The sequence below is a fragment of the Sphaeramia orbicularis genome, chromosome 15 (genome assembly GCF_902148855.1).
Source record: "Sphaeramia orbicularis chromosome 15, fSphaOr1.1, whole genome shotgun sequence".
NCBI classification, from domain to species: domain Eukaryota; kingdom Metazoa; phylum Chordata; class Actinopteri; order Kurtiformes; family Apogonidae; genus Sphaeramia; species Sphaeramia orbicularis.
This window is the reverse complement of record NC_043971.1, coordinates 53,012,479-53,021,464: the sequence shown is the minus strand read 5'-3', so window position 1 is coordinate 53,021,464 and position 8,986 is coordinate 53,012,479.

Here is an 8,986-nt window from a genome sequence, read left to right as displayed (position 1 = left end):
GTTCAGTGTAAACTCATCTGTTCAGTCTGTTCAGTGTAAACCCATCTGTTCACTCTGTTCAGTGTAAACTCATCTGTTCACTCTGTTCAGTGTAAACCCATCTGTTCACTCTGTTCAGTGTAAACTCATCTGTTCAGTGTGTTCAGTGTAAACTCATCTGTTCACTCTGTTCAGTGTAAACTCATCTGTTCACTCTGTTCAGTGTAAACTCTTCCTCTCTTCCTCCTCCTCTCTCTTCTCTCTTCTTTCAGCTGTTGTCCTGTCAGTCTCCTCTCCTCCTCCTCTATGACCTCCTCTCTTCCTCCTCCTCTCTTTTCTCTCTTCTTTCAGCTGTTGTCCTGTCAGTCTCCTCTCCTCCTCCTCTATGACCTCCTCTCTTCCTCCTCCTCTCTCTTCTCTCTTCTTTCAGCTGTTGTCCTGTCAGTCTCCTCTCCTCCTCCTCTATGACCTCCTCTCTTCCTCCTCCTCTCTCTTCTCTCTTCTTTCAGCTGTTGTCCTGTCAGTCTCCTCTCCTCCTCCTGTATGACCTCCTCTCTTCCTCCTCCTCTCTCTTCTCTCTTCTTTCAGCTGTTGTCCTGTCAGTCTCCTCTCTCTCCAGCTGTTTTCTGTCCTAAACTCTTCTTCTTCTTCTGTTGTGTCTGTTCTTCTTCCAGACCTCTTCTGTCTGCATTTCCAGTCCAGTTTCAGTGCCTTTGGATGCTGAAGGAAACTGGACTTCCTGACACCTGGACTTTCTAGAACATTTCTCTGGAGGACACACCTCCATTTTTCCCTCTTCTGATGCTCTGTCTCTCTTCTCTGGTTCATTCTTTTCCTCTTTTCCATTTTTACAGTACCACACTCCTTTCTTCAGTCCAGTCCTGTTTCAGTCCTGCTCCATGGGTCTGGTACCACAGTGTGTTCCACACTCCTGTTCTGCAGACACAGGGGGTGGAAGGAATTCACAAACGTTGGGACACCTGCAGGAATTGAACCACCAACTTTCCAGGCTTGATCAACCTTCATTGCTGCAGAACTGCTTTCAGTTGTTCACCCATTTGTTGTTCGCCTTTTTGTATCATTCTGAAATGTACATTATTTTTCAGTTTTGTTTAACCTGACCTTTTTTCTCTTTTTTTTTTTTTTTTTTTTTTACCTCTGGCAGTTCACTGCTTACCTCTGTACAATTTCAAGCTGTTCATTGGACTGGAACTGCTGGAATTTCAATACAGAACTGGAAACATTGGGGTGTTCTAAAACTTTTGACCAGTAATATAATATAATATAATATAATATAATATAATATAATATAATCAGTGGTGTAGTGGTCCCTGGAGAAGTGGGTATACTCTAAATTTTTGCCTTTCTACATTTTTTTTAAGTAGTCCAGAAAAAGTTTTACAAACAGTGACATGTCAGACTACTCTATTTAATTTACTCAAAAATCCATCAGTAGTATTTACTCACTATTATAAAATGATCATGACTTGATCAGGAACAGTTTGTAGGTTTTACTGGACACACAAACAGCTGCAGGAATGGAAATGGATTCAACATGAGGCAAACAGAGGATAACATTAGCCTTTCATAACGTTAGCCTTTCATAACGTTAGCCTTTCATAACCTTAGCCTTTCATAACATTAGCCTTTCATAACATTAGCCTTTCATAACGTTAGCCTTTTATAACATTAGCCTTTCATAACGTTAGCCTTTCATAACGTTAGCCTTTCATAACCTTAGCCTTTCATAACATTAGCCTTTCATAACATTAGCCTTTCATAACGTTAGCCTTTCATAACGTTAGCCTTTCATAACATTAGCCTTTCATAACGTTAGCCTTTCATAACGTTAGCCTTTCATAACCTTAGCCTTTCATAACATTAGCCTTTCATAACATTAGCCTTTCATAACGTTAGCCTTTTATAACGTTAGCCTTTCATAACATTAGCCTTTTATAACGTTAGCCTTTTATAACGTTAGCCTTTCATAACGTTAGCCTTTTATAATGTTAGCCTTTTATAACGTTAGCCTTTTATAACATTAGCCTACTCACACATTTTAACTATTGGCAACAAAATCTCTTCTCCTCTAAATGTGCAGTCCAGGAGTTTAAAACAGTGACTCATTCTGAATCCACCTTAACCTCCTCAGACCCAGCTCTGGGTTTTCTGTCCACATTTGTGGACAAGAGTTTCACAACTTCATACAAAAAAAAAGAAGAAAACTGTCCACCACAGAGGACATTCCATAAAAATGCTAAAAACTGCATCTGAAAAAACTGTTGCATCAGGATGTTTCCAATATAGGCACTGATTTAATAAAACCAAAAAAAGCTGGTACTTTGCTGACATTTCCTGGGTCTCAGGAGGTTAAAACTGACCTCAGAATTATGTATTCTATGAAAGTAGGTTCTCTCAATACATGCCACTCACTTGAAATACATTTGTTCTGCCTTTCTCGTTCACATTTCCAATAAACGTGTATCTTTCAATGAGATGTGCAGTGACCTGTCAATCAACTGGGGTGACACTGGCACCTGAGGAGGTGTCCAATCAGGTTCCAGAGGTGGACACCACTAGCTAGCAATATTTTCCTCGGTATGACCCGCCCTACTCTGCCTCTGATTGGCTCATCAGTCCTCATGCCTGAAGTTAACCAATCTAATCAGTGAAGGCAGCGACTACTGGCCAATTAGAGGCAGAGTAGGGCGGGGCATGGCTTCACCAACCTCCAGGAAAAAATGGACAATTTGGTTCAGATACGACTGAACGTCAGGGGGTTTAGAAGTGGGTATATGCAATCTGACTGAAAAATAAGTGAGGATACTCTGTCTACCCTGGACTACACCACTGAATGTAATATAATATAATATAATATAATACAATGTAATATAATATAATACAATGTAATATAATATAATACAATATAATATAATATAATATAATATAATATAATATAATATAATATAATATAATACAATGTAATATAATATAATACAATGTAATATAATATAATACAATATAATATAATATAATATAGTATAATATAATATAATATAGTATAATATAATATAGTATAATATAATACAATACAATACAATATATAATACAATATAATACAATACAATATAATATAATATAATATAATATAATATAATATAATATAATATAATATAATATAATATAATATAATATAATACAATATAATATAATATAATATAATATAATATAATATAATACAATATAATACACTGAGCATAAACATACACACCATGTGACACTGGACACTTTAAAAGCAGTCGGTGTTGCACTATATATTAAATGCACACAGTTTCTTTTGTTGATCAGTGCGGTCCAGATGAGTGTGTGTTAGAACACCACAGTGGTGTGTGGCGTTCAGGGACATTCATGTGGACGTGGTGGGGGCCGGTCCTCTTCATGTGTCCGCCGTTGGCTCCACAGCTGTGGGTCAGTGTGAGGAAGTGTTCCTGCATGATGTGCGACATCGGAGTCACGGTGACATGTGAGGAAGTGTGACATTTGGAGGGGTCCTTCTATTGTCCCCGGTGTGAGGAGGCTCTGAACACTGGTCCTGCTGTGTGAGCAGCATCTGGACAGGACACAGCTGTGTTTGGGTGGAATCACTGGATCACTGAGCAAGTGTTCACTGGCAGAGAAGGACACAAAGGTGGTTTACAACGCAAGAGAATTAACCAGGTTTGACAATCAGAAGACATCATGAGCTCATTTTGGCCTGAGTGGCGCATGTTACACAAATATTGTAAAAGGTGCGTTCATATTTTTGTTCAGTGTATAATATAACATAAAATATTATCATATAATATAATTCATATAATATAATATAATATAATATGTCCTTCATCATGCTTTTTTTTTAATCACCTTTTCATTCCTTGAGCAGAACTAGAAATCCCTTTGATATTTTTTCAGTAAAGAAATTGAAATCAACCTCAAAAAATAACCAACTAGAAGCACTCGGAGAGCGCAGACCTCCGCCAAGGCTGATCAGTGCCCCCCCCCGTGGGCCCCCCCACCCCCGATTACCACCAAAATTTAATCATTTCTTCCTTATCCCATTTCCAACAAACCCTGAAAATTTCATCCAAATCTGTCCATAACTTTTTGAGTTATGTTGCACACTAACGGACAGACAAACAAACAAACAAACAAACCCTGGCAAAAACATAACCTCCTTGGCGGAGGTAATCACTTTTTTTTGGGGGGGGGGGGTGCATATGTGGAAACAAAAACTGAACAACGATAGTGTCATTTCATCTGTTGTACATGAGGACAGACTCACCCAGTTAATTTGTCATTAGTACTGCTGTATTTTCCAGACTATAAGCCACTCTTTGAACCCTGCGGCTTATACAACGATGCGGCTCGAGTTTAGATGTTTACGGGCTAACGGCCTCCTGGGGGCGCTCTAGCAGGAAGTGCAAAAGTGAGACAGACAGGTGGAAGAGGTGATGAAGAGGAGAAGTTTGAAGATGAACTTTCAACAGTCATTTTGTGTGTCATGCACAAACCCTCATCATGGAAAACACAAACAAATGCATATGATGAAGCTTTGAAGTTCCAACCAATGGATGTGTCTGTAAAGAAGGAAACAGAGCTGCAGCACCAAGAGACAAAGGAAGACAGACTGTGAAGGAGTGTGAGGGTGTTCAGCTGCAACACTGAAGAAGACGACTGCAGTGGTTTAATGAGCAGAAGGAGGAGGAAGACACAGATCAGTGACTGTTCTGGGTGTTGAACCAGCCTGTTAATGCTGTTTTACTGACGTGTTCCAGCCACTGTCTGGAAAAAAGCAGTGAAGGCAGCGTTTGTCAACCTTGGGGTTGGGACCCCACATGGGGTCGCCTAGAATTCAAATGGGGTCGCCTGAAACGTCTAATAATTGATTTTTTTTTAAAAATTACTTATAAAAAATGTTTTAATATTTCAATATATACGTCATTATAATTAAAACACCACACACTTTTCCTAATAAAAATTTAAAAAGCTGCTTTATATATATTATATAGCTTAAACGTCGTCCAAAATGTATGTTTATTTGCAACATAAATATTACATGGTCAAAAGCAAATTAATTTTAGCAAAAAAATGTCTCCGTTTTGAATGTCTGAGGTCGCCCCAAATTTGTGATGTTAAAATGGAGTCACAGGCCAAAAAAGGTTAAGGGATGGAAATAAATATGTAAATAATCTTATATTATATTATTATATCTTATATTATGGCTTATATTCAGGTGTGGCTTATATTCAGGTGTGGCTTATATTCAGGTGAGGCTTATATTCAGGTGTGGCTTATATTCAGGTGTGGCTTATATTCAGGTGTGGCTTATATTCAGGTGAGGCTTACATTCAGGTGTGGCTTATATTCAGGTGAGGCTTATATTCAGGTGAGGCTTATATTCAGGTGCGCTCTATAGCCTGGAAAGTACGGTGGTTAAAGAAGAGTCACATGTATTGCTGTAATTATTTAAGAGTCAGTTTTTACACAAAGACAAAGCTGATCCAGATCCAATCCTAAACCTGTCCGTGCAGAGGACCTGTCAGTCTGTCTCCTTCTTCTTCAGCATGTGTCCTTGTGCTGGATCAGCTCTGCTGTTGGTTGGTGGTTTCATCTGCGTCGTCGTTCACTGACAGTGGGAAGATCACAGTTCAATGTGAGTTCCAAACATGGAGATTATTCCCAGCAGCGTTCTCAAACTCCTGTTCTTATTCAGCCCGATTTGATCTGCAGTGGGCCGGACCGGTCAAATAAAAACAGAAGAACCGATAAATAATGACAACTCCAAATTTTTAACTTTGTTTTAGTGCAAAAAGTTTTCAAAACATTAAGTTATGAAAATACGTACTTTTATAAACTATCAAAAAAAAAGAAAAAGCACACACCTGAAAAAACGGAAATTTAAATTAAAAAAACCCCAAAACTTAAATTTAGTGCAATTTTAACAATCTTCTGCCTCCACTTATCATTTCTACATGTGCATTATGGATCAGATCTACAAAGACACTAGACCACAGGTGCCAAACATGCGGTCCTGGGGGCCAAATGTGGCCCACCAAAGGGTCCAGTCCGGCCCTGGGAATGAATTTGTGAAATGCAAAAATTTCACTAAAATATTAACAATCCTTTTAGTTCAGGTTCCACTTTCAGACCAATTCAATCTCAAGTGGGCAGGACCAGTCAAATACTATTGTAATAATAAATAAATAATGACAACTCCAAATGTTTCTCTCAGTAAATGTAAATATTTTCATGTATTTACACTAAAACAAAGTATAATTTCACAAAAACTGTGAATAACCTGAACAAATATGAACAACCTGAAATGTCTTAAGAAAATTAAGTGCAATTTTAACACTATTCTGCCTGATACTAAATGTTTTGTGTTTTTGTAGACCCACTGTCATTTGTAAGTTCTACTGTACATGTGTAAATGATAAACTGAAGGCGAATATTATTAAAATTCACTCATTTTTTCCATTTCTTCATGTTATTCACTTTGTTTGAAAGGATAGTTTGTAGATGTAAACATTTTCATTGTTGAATTTTACTTTTTTCACTCTAAAACATACAGAAAAGTTTGGAGTTGACATTATTTCTATATTATTGTGTTATTATTTTACCGGTTGGGCCCACTGCAGATCAGATTTAGCTGAATGTGGAACTGAACTAACATGAGTTTATCAGCGCTGGTCTGAACACTGAGGAACAGGCTGAGAAGAGTTCAAATTGTGCTTCATTTTCTTTAGACATTTCAGGTTCATATTTGTTCAGGTTATTCACATTTTATTGTTTCAGGATAGTTTGTAAATGTAAATATTTTCATAATTTAATGTAATTTTTTTGCACTAAAATAAAGGGGAAAAAAAAGTGAAGTTTGTATTATTTATCGGCATAATGCAATGTTTTTTTGGGGGTTTTTTTTCCCATCAAACCCAGTAGTAAACCTGCGGTCCTTCTGTTGTGTGGGTTCTTCTGCTGTTCTTATTTGACTGTAGATCAGATTGGTCTGGATGTGACTCTAAAATGACTTCCACAGCCTGGACTGTGGAATTCTTACACTTTGTAAATCCATCCCATGGGCTGCATCAGAACCTTTGGTGGGCTGCATGTTCGACAGCCCTGCTTCAGAAGCAGGATGTCGTTCAGGTCCTCAACACCTGACCCTGAAACTTGTCTTGTAGTTTTCTTCTAAACCGTCTCCCTCAGTCTGAAGTATTAGCGAACGCTGGAACAATGCGGTTCTTGGTGATCCGCCGCCCGGTGGCCTCTGCGTCAGCGCCTAAACCCGTTTGATTGTGTTTTGTTGCGACCCCGGCGGTGTGAAGCGGCTGTCAGGCTGACCCAGAAAGCCCAGATCTCATTCATTTTGCGGGATTTTCCGAGCAGATTACAAAGCCTCTACCCCATTTGTTTTGTAACAAGCATGTGAAGTCAACACTAATGCCAGCGTGGCCGTTCTCAACTTCCAAATGCCAGGAGACCTTTTCAGAGGCTTAGGGCGCTGCGGCACATCCTCCGCTCAGGGAACACCAGCCCACATAAGCCGCAAGGCCAAAGTACTTCTTTGATTGTTTAAAATCTCTTCCAAAAGCCACAGAACAAAAACCCAAGGCTGGATTATCCTCTTTAGGAGAGGAAATGAAATTTTTCAGACGAGGCACTTAAACAGGTTCATGTGGGTGTGATGGACAAATCCAGAGTCCAGATGCGGACGCAGAACTTCGATAAGTCCTCAAACACCAACAAATGAGTGTGTCCAGCATCAGCGTCATGTCAGGTTAGGTTTAGGCAAAGAGCAGGATAAGGGTTAGTCTGACAGCAAAGGGTTTGTGTTAAAGGTTCGAATAGTTTTGGATTTTTTATTATAGTTTAGTTTGATTTGGTTTTGACTTTTTTTCCTCTAATTCAGTTCATTTTAATTCATTTTTAGAGCAGGGCTGTTAGTTTTTATTAGTTTTTGTTTTGTAGTTTTTATTAGTTTTTGTTTTTGTCTAAACTCATTTTGGTTCAGGAGCCACACTGTAAAAAAATCTGTAGTTTAACAGAATTTTCAGTTTATTTTACAGATTTTCCTGTATTTTTAAGATACAGGAAAGTATCAATGAAATGACAAAAACAGACTGTGATTTTACATGTCAAATGGAAAATAACAGGAAAAAACTGTAACTGTGAAGAACCACAAAATTAAAATTTTTTTAAAAGAATTTTTTCTTTTTTCACAGAAAAATACAGTTAAAATACATTTGCAAATGTATGGTAATTTCACAAATATTTCTTTTCTATTTATGAGATTAAACTGTTAATTTAAAGTTTAATACTGTAAAAAAAAAAAAAAAAAAAAACTAATAAAATGAGATAAAATTACTGACAATTAACCGTAACAGAAGTATTAGTTCTGTCAGTTGAACCAGACTTGTTTGTTAATTGACAAATATCTTGTGTAATTACAGGAGGTTTCACAACAAAAATGTTGAATAAATGTATTTTTGTGAATGTATAACATGTATAAGCACTGATAAACTGTCCAAATACAGTTTTTATCAGTGGATTGGACAACTGAGTCTCTCTGAAAATTATTTATATACATATATTTATAGGGAATTGGATTGTTTTAATACATGTAAATATTCTTTATTAAACATTAAAAAGTCAAAAAATATGCAAAATCTCATGTAAAGTTAGGCCAAAAAAACTGTATTTTAATTATGGAAAATTACCGTATTTTTATGAGATGGTTATTTTCCGTTATTTAACAGTATTTTATCGGCACCCCTGCTGCCGGAATAATGACGTTTTTTTTACGCTTTTTTTTTTTTTTTTTTTTTACATTGTATAATGAGTCCAAGTTTTTCCTTTTTGTTTTAGCATGAAAAAAACCCCAATTGATTTATGAAAATATTTACATTTTACAAAAAAGATGTGAATAACCTGAAAAAACAGAAATTTCATTTGAAAAATTAGTGCAATT